We start from the raw sequence: 16,393 nt of genomic DNA, 5'->3' as shown, positions 1-16,393 counted from the left end.
CAGATATCACATTTTCAGGCATTTATCCCAAATAAATGAAAATTTATGTTCATGCAAAAAACTTGTACATGAATGTTCATAGCATCTTTATTTGTAACAGCCAAATACTAGAAACTACCCAAATGTCCTCCAATGGATAAATGAGTGAATGCTTAAGAAACTGTAGTACATCCATACTATTCAATACAACACAGTAACAAAAAGGAACCAACTACTGATACACATAACAACTTGGATAGATCTCAAGATTATTGTGCTGAATGGAAGAGGCCAATATCATAAGGTTACATAATGCATGACTATATAACATTCTTGAAATAAAATTATATAAATGGACAACAGATTAGTAGTCTCAAAGGGTTAGGGATGGGACCATGGCTTTAAAAGGGAAGTATAAAGAAGCCTTGCAGTGATGATATAGTTAGTGATATTTTGATTGTGGCAATAGTTACATGAAGCTAATGTGACAAAAACTGTATACAATCACACACACAAACACACACACACGCACAATGAGTACATGCATAGCTGATAAAATCTGATAAGGTCTGTGGATTGTGCCAATGTCAATTACCTGGTTTTGATATTGTACTATAGGTATGTAAATGTTAACAGTGGCGAAGGCTGGGTGAAGGGGGGTACTCATAGACTCATGAATCTATAAATATTTCATAATGTTTTTTAAAAATATACAAGCCAGCTATTCTTTAACAGCCAGAGTGTTTGCATGATTCTTTGTTTACAAAATCCACAACTAGACCAACCATAAATTTAATGAGATGGATCTGTCAAACATCAATTCATATATTAAAATTACACAGATTAAAATTTTGTATTCACAAGGTCTGAATAACTCAAGAAAACTTAATATTCACATTTGGCTTTCAAGAGTGATTTTATCCTTCACCCTGACCTACCAAAGTGGTAGCATCTATCTGTATACTGGTAATCCTAAAATGTTTGGAGTACCTTGGGCTTTGGATCCCCGTAGAAGTCATCTAACTTCAGTTTCTCCTTAAACACAACTTTAAAAATAGTAATAAATAGTTATAATATATTGAGCACTGAACTATTCAACTACCTGCTACAGAGTGGAAGGTAGGAACAGGACTCACAAGAAATGAGAAAATGTGGTCCCAATTCATATTACTTTAGATACAGAGGATGGGATGCAGAGATTGTTTTTAAGCTTTTGGAAATGCATTTAGGAGCAAAAAGAGGAAAAAAAATGGCAGTAGAAGAGATATTCAGAATGTAAATATTCAGTGTGATATAAGTATTTATTGAACACTTATCTTGAGCACCTGTAGAGTGATGACCAACTGAAGCTCTGGGTTTGCCAGGGAGCCTGTGGCTTTGGGACTTGCAACAACAGTATCATTAGTACTGCTCCAATGCTGTCACTACTGCCACTGTTAGCTGTTATTCATTTACATAACACAGATGTATTAGGCACTGTGCTAAGCACTCCACAAATATCATCTACAAATATAATCGCCACACGAACCTTGTGAGATGGCATTACTATCCAGATTTTAAAGAAGAAGAAACTGAGAAGACATGTCTAGATACTTTCCCAAGGTCAGCAACTAGAAAATGTCAGAGTCCTGATAGGAACCCGGGTCATCTGACTTCAAAATTCATACTTTTAACCAATAGTCTATGTGTCTTCACCAAAGCCTGTTTAAAACCCTCCTCTTTGCTACTCTTTTCTCATGGCTTCAGGTGCTTTCCACCAGGCCTCAGGTGGCACCTCTGGGCAGTTCCCTGACTTCATATTGTCTCTGCTCTACCTCCTTCCCCTAACAAATTCCGTGTGGAGGATGGGGCACAGCCAATATAGCAGGCAAGGCAGATCTTCAGCAGAGCCTTGTATGAGGAGAGTTGGGTGGGTAGGTATGGAGGCAGATGATGAGAGAAGAGTGTATGTGTGAGTGTGAGAAATGTTTTATTATATAATCCCTGATTTTATTATAACGGTAAAACGAGTTAGTAAATGAGTCTCTTTCTCGACTCTTTTTAACTAAAACATTTGAGTTAGTGGTATAAGGCCAGGAAATATGCAAGGACAAAGAACTACCTGGTTGGATTCTTCTATTTCTGACACCATCTCAGGGGCTTGATCTCAGCCGGCTTCAGAGTAAACAAGGTTACCACCTTGTTCCCATTATCTAATGCTACATAAAAACCACCCCCAAACTTAGTTAATATAAATTGTTATTATCTCTCAATGTTCTATGGGCTGAGTGGGCTGAGCTGAGTGGTTCTCATTCAGGGTCTCTCATATAGTTGCAGTCAGATAGTGGTGGGGGCTGGAGATATTTAAAAGTTTCTTTCCTTACATGTCTGAAGGCTAAGTTTGAATGGCTGGAAAATCTGAGGACTGGTTGGGATTCAATCCTTGTAGCCTCTCCATGTGGCCAACTTGGACTTTCTCACAGTATGCTGGTCTCAGAGTAATTGGCAGTCATGGGCTTGGGCCAGATAGTATTGGCTTATAAGAGCTGATTCTGCATATCTCCTCCCAAACCTGTGTTCAGTGCTATCATTTTGGAAGCCATGGTGGGAGTATTTACACCATGAAAATTGGCAAACACTGCAAATTAGGAACCTTTTTTTTTCTCCAGAGAGCCAGTTTACTAGCACATGACTCTACATGGTAGTTGGCTTCTGCCAAAGTGACTGAGACAAGAAACCCAGAAGGAAGATGTAAACCTTCATAGAACCTAGCAATGGTTGTCCCAGAATGTTGCCTTCTTCTCTTTCTATTGGTCAACCAAGTCTCTAAGGCTAGCCTATATTTAAGAGGTGGAGAATTAGCATTAAACTCCTGTGGGAAGAGTAGCAAAGAATTTGTATAGTCTAGGAGCCGGCACAGAGTAGGCACTCAATAAATGCTTGATTAATGAATGAGTGTGTAGTCATTTTAAACACTGATCTGCACATCCTTAAGCCACTCTAAATGCACAAGTCCTTTTTGAAACTTTTACTTCAACCAACGATTTTTAAATCTCTGAGTAGCCTAACTCTAAAACTGCTTGATATAGATCTATTTACACTCTGTCCGCAGGTATTTGCAGACCTGTTTACTCAGGCCTTTCCTGGTTAACTGTACTGGTTTCCTATACTCAATTGGTAGTACTACACACATTACAATCACAGATTGCTTGCTTTATAGATGTTTATAGATGTGCTGTTTAGGTTGGCTTTATTTCCTTAAGTAAACTGCAAGTTTCTTAAGAGAGTTCTCATGTATTTCTTTGCCACTCCTCCTTCCTACCATGCCAACTACAGATAGTTTTAAACACATACACATGAATACTTACAACATAGGTGGTGGTTAGAGATTATAACCCTTAAAAGTGAAGGAAAGAAGGAGAGGTACTAAAATTTTTTAATTGCTATGTTTTAGAGCCTTCCATAAATGTTCTCATTTAACTCTTCTATTTACCTAACGAAGCAGGTATTATTTCCATTTCACAGTTGAGGGAAATGAGCCTCAAGAAGGTTTAGACATTTGGTCCAAGCCATACTGGGAGGTGGAGAAGCTGGGATTCAAATGAAGACCCACATGGTTCCAAGGTCTGAGGCTTACACATTCTTCAGGCTGCCTTCCCACTGCTTTCTACATTCCCTATCCTCTCGCATTCTGGCCTCTCTCCCTAAAGCACCTACAAGAGTCATAAAAATGCTATTGCTTCTAAACTCCAAATAGAGTAATAAGCATTTCAAGTTCTTCTCTGGTAAAAATGTCCTTAGAAAGCTTAGTAAAACAAGAAGCTTAGAATGTCTTATACTAGGAGTGGAGTGAGCCTGGTAGCAGGGGGGACGAGCTAAGGGGATAATGCAATAACTCAGGCAAAGTGTGTTGATGGGTTAGACCAAAGTAGTAGTGGTGGGGTAGAGAGATGTAAACAATTTGGAGAGATATTAAGAAGACTGACTCAACAGACTGGTGATTGATTGGATTGTGCAGGTGCTGATCAATTATTTTAGAACCATCATTCTGGCTGCTGCTGGGAGGTAAGACTGAAGAGAGGAGGCCCAGATGTGAGGTTTCTGTATTCCTAGAAAAAAATGATAAGGGCTTTAAACTAGAGTAATATCTGTGGAGGTGGGGAGAAATGGATGGATTTGAGAAATAATATGGAGTTTGAATCTGCTGAATGTGTTCCCAAATCAGATGTGAAAATGTGAGGAAGTTTGGAGGGGTGTTTAGGGTGAAATCCAGAAATCTACCACCAGGAACTTTTCACAGACCTAGGGGACACAGAAGGGGGCGCAGATTTCAGGTGAGGATGAATTCTGGATATGGTCTAGTCTGAGGTGAATGTATAACCAGGCACTGGCAGCCAGTATGCAATTGTATTTAAAACAAAGCAAACATCTCTTATCTAAATGAGTCTTCGCTCCCTGTATAGGTTATAGATGATTGTGCCAAATACTATATGTGGCAGGGTTCTGTGCCAAGAAATAAAGGGCTCTGCAATTCTCAACGTTTTCATTTGACAGTGGTTCAACTTTCTTTCCAAAAGCCGTTTATCATCCTGTAGGCACCTCTGTCATAAACAAGATGTCTTTATTGAGCCTTCCAAAGCTAATAAGAGTTGTATGATTCAATCAGTGACAGAGACTCATATAACTCATAGGAAGTGTTGCAGGGAGATTTCAGTGGTCTCTAGGAGCACAGGGTCTGCCTTCATACACACACAGACACACACACACACACACACACACACAGAGACCTCATGTATATTTTCTTGGAAGAACTCATAGGGTCAGGCACTAAGATGTGTTTGTACACTTCTGCCCTGCATGCGGCAGCACAGCCATTGTTTGAACAAGGTACCTGCATGTCAGAACAGGCATCCTGGGCCCCTTTTTTTCCTGCTACACTCCTGAGAAAGAAGGGAAGCATTCACACCAGCTAAACAGCAAATCAAGGCTCTCCAGAGAGCTGCTTTTCTGCACATATTTTATAAGAATCAACTCTCTAAGAGTCTACCCAATCAGTAGGAAGGCGAAGGAGGTATGGATGGCCCTAGCCCAAAGGAGTCCACTTACAGTTGCTTCACTAACATGCTCATTATATACCTCTTAGAATAGGCACCTTATACTAAGCCCTGATTAGATTCCCACACCCACTGTGAGAGCCCACGACTGCAGCTCAAAGTTGACTTCGCCTAGCCATGGTCTGCCACCCCACCAGGTGGGGACCAGCTGCCATGGAAACAGCCACCCTCCCCACCCAATGGAGTATTTCTTGATCTAATTCCAACTCTGCCCATAGATGCCTTCCAAAGTCCCCCCCTCGTGTTAAGGTTCCCTAGAGTGAAACCCACTAAATAAGAATTTTCTTACCTGTGAGAAGTCCTGGTGACCGGCAGTGGAAAAAATACTAAGTTCTAACAGAAGTGACAGGGACTCACAGAGCAAATGTGTTCGTTTTAAAAGAAGAAAGGTGACTTCATCCCTGGTGCCGTGGAGTTTAAAAAGAGCAACGAGTGCTGCCTGGCTGAGCCAACTCTGCTTCATCAGTGATGACTCCATCCAAATTATGCAGCCATTGCCCAGACATGCTCAGCCTTCAGAAGGTAAATTGCTGGAATCTGACTAACCCTGTTGTTTTCAAAGAGCTTCAGAAAATCCTAAGGCACCAATTGCCTTAACTGGCACCAGAGAAAGAAAAATTATGCACTTATTTCCTTGAGTCATGTCATTATCTCCCCCAAATCCAACTCTGAAAAACAGTACTCTAGGGAAGGAAAATAGATATTTAGACTTTCTGAGAGGTGAAAATTACTGGGGAAGTGGAAGCAGGGAGGAAGAAGAAGCGAAGGTATTTCAGCCAGGAGGAGGGGCTGTAAGAAGCTGGAAATGACCAAATTGCTAAGAAATTTTCAGAGCTATGAATCTGTAAGCAAAGGTGACAAACAGGTGACTGGACTTTGCAAAGGGAAAAATATTCAGTTAAGAAAAGGAGGTTAGTTGCTATAGGAAAAAGTGTGACAGCCTTTCTCAAAAATGCAACCAATTTTTATTTTCTTTTTGTTGAACATAATGCCACTCATTCAATATGGGGTCATTTGTAATATTAACATATCAGTTCAAAACATGCCTGCGTTCTAAACAGAAGGATTTGGAGAAAGAGACAGGATTTTTTTTCTTCTGTATGTTAAAGGTGAGGCTGGAAGAATTAGATTTGTAACATGGGATTCAAGGTCATTTCAAGCTACCCAGTGGGCCAATCACCTACTCTTGATGCCAAGTCCTTGGTCTAAACTTTGGACAAGAGTTCTGGCTGGGGTGCTAGGGAAAGGAATGGTAATGAGTGTGATCTCTGTTGGAAGTGGGGCAGAGGGTTGAGCTCAGCAGCCGGCTGCCCTTTCTCCCAGGCTTCTATTTCAGGAGAGTATAAGGTGACTCTGGGTCATTAGGCTTCTATCTAATTTCTTGCTCAGCTGTTTTGAGGCTTTGAGATTTTCCTGTGTCAAGTTTCACTCCGAAGAGGTTAAAACAAGAAAAAATGCCCTTTTTATTTAGATAGAGGTATTCAGATCCAACATCAGAGATTTTCGAAATCACAGATTTAAGACATGTCAAAGTGGCTTACAAAGGGAACTTGCAAATCTTTTGTTTGGGGTGTGAATAATGATAGGAGTAAAAGACGGGCAGCGTTTCATCAATGGTAAGAACAATGAAGGCAGGAGTCATTTTTATTTGGTTCATCATAATGTCCTTGAAACCTAGCAAAGAGAGTACCATACAGTAGGTGCTCAGCAGAAGGAGAGTGAATGGTGTCAGTCCTTTTCCATTCCAGGTCTCTAGAATAGATCTGCTGAGAATGCTTAAAGTCACCATCTTGTTGGTGAGGCATTTGGAGAGAGCATGAGCCAGTGGGTCTCGTAGAATGAAAAAGAACTTGGTTATTTGCTTTGTCTCAGCCTCTAGGTTCATTGCCAAAGTTAGAATGGAGCAAAGAAGGCCAATTGCTGGACTCAGGAGCTTCCTTTCCTCCCCAGGAGCCTCCTTTGCCTATAAGCTAGACTCTCATGTCTTTTCCTAAGGCCGGGACTCAACCCAATGGGTAATATGCCAATTGTCTTCAATTTTTTTTTTGTTCTCAAAAGCCTATTAAAATTTTCAAACTTAGAGAAAAGTCAGAATAATTGTGCAGTGAACACCTATATACTTGCCACCGGGTTTCTTCAATTAACATTTTGCCACATTAGTTTTATCCCATGTTGATTCTCTGCTCATTTCTCTATCCATCCAGCAACTCATTTAATTATTTTTGTTATTGTCTTTCAAAATAAGTTTCAGACATTAGTATATTCCCCCCAAATACTTCAATATTATTAGCCAGAGTTCAATATTTATTTACAATTTCTTTGTTTCTATTCAGATAAAATCTGTATACAGTGCAATGCACAGATCTTAAGTGTATCATTTCCAAGTTCCTCTAGACACATACACCTGTGCAATCCAAACTCCTACCAAGATACAGAACATAACCATCACTCTGGAAAGTTTCCTTATGTCCCTTCCTAGCAAACCCCTATCTCACATCCCAAGAGATAACCAATCTTCTGATGATTTTCACCAGATGAGTTTTGCCTGTTTTAGTATTTTATATTAATGGAACCATACAAATTGTATTCTTTTATGCAAATTTGTGTGCACTCAGCATGTTTTGGGGGTTCATTCATCCATGTTGTTGCTTGTATCAGAAGTTGGTTTCTTTTCATTGCTGAATAGTATTTTACTCTATGAATATGCCAGTATTCTAGTAATGGATACCTGGGCTTCCAGCTTAGGGCTATTAGGAATGAAGCTAATGTGAACATTTTTGCACATGTCCCTGTGAACATTTGTTTTCAGATCCTTTGAGTAAATACGTAAGAGTGAAATTGTTGGTTCTTAGGGTAGCTATATGCAATTTTATACAAAATTGCAAGATCTTTTCCAACATTCTTATGTAATTTTCCTCTCCCACCACCAATGTATAAAAGCTTTAATTGCTTCATGTCGTCACCAACATTTAGTGTTGTCAGCCTTTAATTTTAGCCACACTGGTAGATGTGGAATGGTATCTCGTTGTGGTTCTAATTTGCATTTCCTTGATGACTAAAGATATTTCATGTTTTTCATGTGTTTATTGACCATTCACTTATTACCTTTTGTGAAGTGTCCAAAATTTTTGACCATTTAAAAAATTTTTAAATTGTTTTATTATTGTTTTAGATGTTCTTAGTATATCATGGACACCAATACTTTTTTATTTTTTTGAGACAGGGTCCCACTCTGTTGCCCAAGTAGGAGTGAAGTGGCTTGATCATGGCTTACTGCAGCCTTGACCTCCCAGGCTCAAGTGATCCTCTCACCTCAGCCTCCTGAGTAGCTAGGACTACAGGTGCACGCAACCACACCCAGCTAGTTTTTGTATTTTTAGTAGAGGCAGGGTTTTGCTATATTGCCCAGGTTAATCTTGAGTTCCTGAGCTCAAGCAATCCAGCTACCTTGGCCTCCCAAAGTGTGGGGATTATAAGCATAAGCCACCACGCCCAGCCAGATACCAATACTTTTTAAGGTAAGTTTTGCAAATATTTTCTTCTGTCCTGTGGTTTGTCTATACATTTTCTTAATGATGTTTCTGTGCTTCTTTTCACTTCTTTAAATTTTTATTATCTAACTTATAATATTTTTGCTTTTTTAGTTTTTACCTTATTCAAAGTCATACAGATATTTTCCTACATTTTCTTCTGGAAGTTTTTTAAATTTTAGCTTTTATATTTAGGTCTATTGTCCATCACAAATTAATTTTTGTGGATGGCATAAGTTAAAGCAAGGTTAATTTGTTTCCATATAAAATGTAGTTATTTCAACACCATTTGTTGAAAAGACTTCCTTTCCCAATTAGGTCACTTTGGCACCTTTGTTGAAAATAAAATAAATGTATAAGCATGTGTCTATTTTTATTTCTGGGTTCCTTATTCTTTCCATCAGTCTGTTTGTTGATCCTTATACCAGTTGCAGACTCTCTTGATTACTATAGCTTTAGGGTAAGTCTTGACGTCCAACAATGTGAGTCATGTGATCTCATATCAAATTGGAGGAGGGTCCTGGTGGAAGGTGATTGGCTCAAGGGGGCAGATTTCCCTCTTATCTTCCCCTTGCTGTTCTCATGATAGTGAGTTAGTTCTCACAAGATCTGATTGCTTAAAAGTGTGTGGCTCCTCCCCTTTTCTCTCTTTCCTGCTCCACCATGGTAAGATGTGCCTGCTTCCCCTTCACCTTCTGCCATGATTGTAAGTAAGTTTCCTGAGGCCTCACAGCCATGCTTCTGTACAGCCTGTGGAACTGTGACTCAATTAAACCACTTTTCTTTATAAATTACCCAGTCTCAGGTAGTTATTTATAGTGGCGTGAGAACAGATTAATACATCATCCAACTTAAATTTCTTTTTTCAAGACTTCTTTGAATATTCTAGGTTCTTAGAATTAGAATCATCTTGTCAATTTTGACCAAAAGGAATAGTAGAATTATGATTATGATTTTATTGAATCTTTAGATCAATTTGGTAATTATAGCCATCTTAAGAAAACTGAGTTTTTCAATCCATTAACATGATTATCTCCCCATTGATTTATATCTTCAATTTTATTCAGCAATATTTTGTTGTTTTAGTATAGAGATTTTGCATGTCTTTCACTAAATTTATTCCCAGATATTTTGCTTTTGACACTAATATAAAATTATTTTTTAAATTTAACTGTCCAATTCTTTGCTGCTAATACATAAAAATGCAATTGATCTTTGTATATTAATCTATTATCCTGTGACTTTGCTAAATTCACTTAATAGGTAAGTAGTTGTTATGTAAATACAATAGGAATTTCTGTAAGAATACTCATGTCATCTAACATAGAGATAGTTTTACATTTACTTTTTCCATTCTGAATTCTGAATTCCATTCTGTATGCCTTTTGGAATTTTTTTTTTTTTTTTTTTTTTTTGAGACAGAGTCTCGCTCTGTCACCAGGCTGGAGTGCAGTGGCGCAATCTCAGCTCACCGCAACCTTCGCCTTTCAGTTTCAAGTGGTTCTCCTGCCTCAGCCTCCCGAGTAGCTGGGACTACAGGTACACGCCACCATGTCCAGCTAATTTTTGTACTGTTAGTAGAGACAGGGTTTCACCATGTTGGCCAGGGTGGTCTCAATCTCTTGACTTCATGACCCACCTGCATCGGCCCCCCAAAGCACTGGGATTACAGGCATGAGCCACCGCGCCCAGCAGGTTTTAATTTTTTAAATATGCTTAAGTCCTCCTGTCCATTGTTAAACAAAGTGGTGAGATTGGGCATTCTTGACTTGCTCCCAACTTTAGGGAAACAGTGTTCAATATTTTGCAATTAAGTATGATGTTAGCTGAAGGCCTTTTGTAAGTGCTCTTTATCAAAATAAGGAGATTACCTTCTATTTCAAATATCCTGTGTTTTAATTATAAATAGGCATTGAATTTATTAAATGTTTTTCTGCATTTACTGAAGTGACTATGTGATTTTCCTTCATTATTCTTTAGTGTTAATAGCATACATTTCTGAATGTTAAACCCCCCTCTCATTTATGATGTTGGTAACTTGTGTTCTCTCTGCTTATTTCTTGATCAATCTACCTCAGGATTTGTCAACTTTGTTAACTTTTCCAAGATATACCATCCAGCTTTGTTAATTTTTTTCTGCTTTTCCTCTTGTACTGACTTTGGGTTTATTTTGCTTTTCTTTTTCTAGATTCTTAAGGTAAAGTCTTGGGTCTTTGGCTTTGGACGTTCTTCTTTTCTAACATATTATTTGATTTAAAGCTAAAATTTCCCCCAAGCACTGCTTTAGCTGCATTCCACAATTTTGAAATGTATTTTATTATCTTTCAGTTCAAAATATTTCCTAGCTTTCCTTGTGATTTATTTTTAATCCATGGATTATTTAGAAGTATGTTGTTTAACTTAGGATTTTTCTTAATCTCTTACTCATCTCTAATTTAATTCCGTGTGGCCAGAGGACATACTCTGTATGACGTCAGTTCTTTTAAGTTTATGGCCCAGATCATGATCTATCTTGAGGAACATATCCTGTGTACTTAAAAGAATATGTATCCTGCACTTGTTGGCTGCCATATTCTATAAATATCAATTAAATCAAAGTGATTTATACTTGTATTAGCTATCTAGGGCTGCCATATAATTGCCACAAACTGAGTGACTTAATCAACAGAAATTTATTGTCTCACTATTCTACATGCTAGAAGTCTGAAATTGTTAGGGAAGCAGGAGCCTGGGAGAGCCAAAGTAATGCCATTTTAAAATCAACTCCGTCTTAAAACTAGCAAGACACATTCCTTGTCAGTCATGACCCATGGTCCCAAGATGTTTACAGCTAAGGAAGCAGCTTGGTAATGCCTGCAAGGACAAACTCCTACAACAACAAAAGGTCCAGATGTCCCAATACCCATAAAAATATATGCTTACAGATAATTATAGTTATGCTTTGGTGTACTTAACACACTAAAATTTCAAGGATAGTTTTCTTTAAATCAACAGAATAATAAATTTTGTCATGCTGTCAGCCCACCTACATGTAGGCATCACTTAGTCTTTACATAGAGAAAACCCCTATATAACTTTTTAAAAAGTTAAAGAAAAACTTAAAACGAAGATGGTAAGATGGTGTATTCCTCTGCTTGCTTTCTGAGGACACCCTACTCAGTAACTGAGTAGCTTTCAATAAACCACCTCTTTTCACTGCACTCTGCAACTTGCCCTGAATTCCTTCCTTCCTGAGATCCAAGAACCCTTTCTTGGGTTCTGGAATCCCTTTTCTGGCAACAAAATCAGGTATCAACATAGCCATGCCCCTCTGAGATTTTGGGTAAAGTCCTTCCTTACCCTTCTTAGCTTCTGGTTATGGCTGGCAATCCTTGGCATTCTTTAGCTTGCAGCTTCATCAGTCCAATCTCTGACTTCATCTTCACATGGCTTTCTCCCAGTGTGTCTTCACAGTATCTTCCCTTCCACATCATCTTCCTTCCCACAGCCTGTGCCTGTGTCCAAATTTCCTCTTTTTATAAGAATTAATTATGGTCCCACTCTAATACCTCATTTTAACTTTGTTACCTCTGTAAAGGCCCTTCAAATAATGTCACACCCTGAAGGACTGGAGGGTTAAGACTTCAATATATCTTCTTAGGAGGACGTAATTTAACCCACAATAATAGTGTTGCTCAGATCTGTGTCATCACAGCACTTTTGTTCAATTGTTCTATCAGTTGCTGAGAGTAGGATGTTAAATTCTCTGTGATTGTGGCATTTTCTATTTTTCCTTTTAATTCTGTGAAGTTTTGATTCATTTATTTTGAACCTCTGTTTTTGGATACATACACATTTATTTTTGTTATTTCTTCCTGATGTATTGACCTTTTTATCATTATGAAATGTCCCTCTATTTTTGTTAATACACTCTATTTTAAAGTCTACTTTATCTGATATTAATATTGCCAATCAGTGTTTTTTTTTGTTTGTTTTTTTTTTTTTTTTTTGAGGTGGAGTCTCCTCTGTTGCCCAGGCTGGAGTGTGCAGTGGTGCAATCTTAGCTCACTGCAACCTCCACCTCCCAGGTTCAAGCAATTCTCCTGCCTCAGCCTCCTGAGTAGCTGGGATCACGGGCGCCCACCACCATGCTCGGCTAAGCCAATCAGCTTTCTTATACTTACTATACATGCAATATTATTTTTTCATCCATTTGTTTTCAAACAATTGGTGGTTTTATGTTCAAAATGGATTTCTTGCAGGCAGCATATAATTGAGTTGGTGTGTTTTTTAAAAATTTCATTTTAATAATATTTTATTTTCATTTGGTATGTTTAATTAATTATCATTTAATGTGATTACCGACATGGTTGGATTGAGGTCCAAGATATGGTTGGACTTAAATCCAACTTTACTATTTGTTTTCTGCTTGCTTCTTTGGCTTTTTATCTCTCTGTTTTTCCCTGTGGGCTTCTTTTGGATTAAGTATATTTTAAAATTCCATTTTAATTATCTATGAGCTTTTAAGGTATACTTCTTTGCATTACATCTTTAGTGGTTGCTTTTAAGGATTAAATATATATATGTATATATATTTTCTATTTTTCACAGTTTACTGGGAGTTAATATTGTATACTTCACATAAATATGTAGAAATCTTGCAACCAATTTGGTTCATTGACTGCCCCCTCCTCATCCTTTATGTTATCCTTATCATATGTACTTCTTTACATGTGCTATAAACTACACAATACAATGTCATATTTGTTCTTGAACTAATCATATTTTAAGTTAATTAAGCAGAATAATAATACTTTACAGTTACACATATTTACCATCGAATGTATTTTACTCTTTCCTGAGTAATCGAGTCTCTATTGGGTTTTGTTTTACTTTACCCTGCATTCCATGCCATGCAAGTGAAAAATTGTTCTAAAGCTGTCTTATTTAATCTTTATTCATCAAGGACATTTTCACTGGATATAAAATTTTGATTGATAGGCTATTTTTCTTTCAGCACTTTAAAGATGTTGATCCACTGCCTTCTGGGCTCCATTGTTTCTGATGAGGTATCAGTGGATAAGAAATAATTGTTAGTGGATTTTGAAATGATTCAGGCAATGTCATTTTCTCTGACTGTTTTCATTATTTTCTTTTTGTGATTTATTTGCAGCACTTTGACTATGATATGCCTAGGTGTTTTTATTTTTGTTTTGTTTTTGATACTAATCTTTCTTGATGTTTCTTGAGGTTTTAGAATCTGCACATGTATGTCTTTTACCAAATGTGTGAACTTTTCGCCCATTATTTACTTAAATTAGTTTCTGGATCATTCTCTCTCCTCTCCTTTTGGAACTTCGATTATATGCATATTAGACCTTTTGGTATTGCTGCAAAGATCCCTAAGTTTTTGCACATTTATTAATATTAAATCTCTGTTTCTCAATCTGATCATTTGTGCTGATCTATCCAGATCATTTCTAATGATCTATCTTCTAGTCCGTTGACTCTTTATTCTTTCATCTCCCTTGTGCTGTCAAAAGCATCCACTGAATTATTATTTTAGATATTGTCTTTTTTAGTTCTCGTATTCTCATTGGTTCTTTTTTATAGTTTCTATATCTCTGCTAAGATTTTCCATATTCTATATTTCTATATTCATTGTGAACACATTTTCTTTTATGTACTTGAGCATGGTTACAATGACTTTTTAAAAATTCTTGTCTGCTAATTCCAGCATGTAGGTCATCTTGGAGTTGATCCCTGTCAATTATTCTTTCTCCTTAAACAAATCATGTTTTCCTGTTTTGTTTTATGTTGGATAATTTTGGAGCGTATCCTTGTTATGATGAATGATATGTTGTAGAAAGCCTGAATTCTATCATGCTCTCCTAAGGAGTATTGACTTTTCTTTAATTAGGACTTTAATGTGGCTGAACACAAACTCCAAAACTCTGTCTCCCCTGGTAGCAACTGAAATTTCAGTTCGGTTTTTTAAGCCCTACCTGGGCTTCTTAAAGTCTGTTCCTTACATATGTGCCTCAAGGGTCAGTCAGATATCTGAGCAGAGCTTATTCATGAAATGTAAGGCTTCTTCTCTGCCTTGTATATTGCACACACGGCCCTGTTCTTAGACTAAAAGCTATAAATCAGAAAACTCACCTCATAAAACTTACTCTTCTCCCAACTGTTATTTCTCCTCTAGTTTCTGCTTGCTTTTGTTCTCTCTCCAGTGTCTTCAACCAGTTGGTCTCATATTTTGTCCAGAGTTTATAGTTGTTATCTGTAAGAGATTTGGTTCAGAAGAGCTATATGGACATACCAAAAGCTCCAGTTACATTTTGAGTCACTTAGTTTATCTTCCACAAAATAATTTATAGCTTTTTGCTATGAATTACCTTGCATCTCACCCTTTTCCTAGTAATGCTGAATAAGATATGGAGCTTCTGCAGAAAAGGGTGACATAATCAATAAGTATTGCCTGCCTTGGGCACAGGACCAGATAGTTGCAATTTTTGTTAATAGTTACTTACAAAACAATGTATAATACTCAGAAGTTTGTACCTACTAGAACATATCCTTGAAGTAAGAGTACAATATTTGCTTGTTTGATGGCTAATATTCCCCACTAAATGAAGGGATTGTGCTTGTGAAATTCACTCTTATATGCCCAATGTCTCTCATGTGGAACATAGTAGTCACTCAATAAATAGTGAATGAGTGAGAGTAGTGTCTAACCAGGACCCATCCCAATTTAGTATAGTTTATCATCAGTGATCTATCCCAGAAAAAGTAGACAGCTTAGGAATACCTCATTCAGCCTAATTTTTGTTTTAGTTTCCCTTTTAAAAATTAAATAATCAACATAGATACATGGAGAATAAAAATTAGCAAAAATAAATCAAGCCAACCCATTTTTTCCCTCTCAGACATACCATTGTTATCTTTTCCACATAGTGCCTTGTTATTCTTCAAATTTTCATTCTCAACCCCAGGTGTACATTAGAACTACGTGAGGAGCTTTGAAAAGTCCTCATGCTCATGCTACAACCCATACTAATTAAATCACATTCTCAGGGATTGGGACACAGACATTTGTGTTTTTTAAAGTTCCCAAGATGACACCAGTATGCATTCAAGAGGACCTAAAGATGTAATAGCCAGGATAGCAGAGCTTTTTCAGATGTGAGTTTCTATCTCCTGCATGGCACAGATCCTGTCCTCCAAGAGAGTTCAGACAGGACAGTACTTGAAGCAATTAAACATGAAACAATTAGAAACCAAAGGACAGCAAATATACAAAATTAGGTGCCAATGTGTATGGAAGCTGTGAGCTGAGCCTCTGAGGGCAGACACCCTTAAGTGCAATCAGAGGTGGGCTCATCTTGGTGGAGCCCCACCTGCCACACTGAGGGAGTCTTTTCTTTCTTAGAGGTTTCTAGCAGCAGGTTGAAGAAAGGGGTACAGTGACACAGTAGAATGACAGGTGGCACAGATTCTATTCCTGTCTTCTTTGAACATTTCCTCTTTATAAAATCCCAAGATCCCAGGTTCCTGGCCTCTGATCTTTCTTTGTGGGAATGCTGTTTTAATTCCTTACCTGATTTCAGAATTTGAGACCACCTTCAACCAGAGAAGCCTCTGTGGAAATGTGCCGTCACTGGCCAGTTGTTCTGTCTGTCTGCTGTGGAACCCAGGTGAGTTAAGTATAAATATCTGGCCGGGCACGGTGGTTCACGCCTGTAATCCCAGCACTTTGGGAGGCCGAGGAGGGCGGATCACGAGGTCAGGAGATCGAGACCATCCTGGCTA

The sequence above is a fragment of the Gorilla gorilla genome, chromosome 9 (assembly GCF_029281585.2).
Source record: "Gorilla gorilla gorilla isolate KB3781 chromosome 9, NHGRI_mGorGor1-v2.1_pri, whole genome shotgun sequence".
In the NCBI taxonomy this organism is placed as follows: Eukaryota; Metazoa; Chordata; class Mammalia; order Primates; family Hominidae; genus Gorilla; species Gorilla gorilla.
This window is presented reverse-complemented; position numbering follows the sequence as displayed.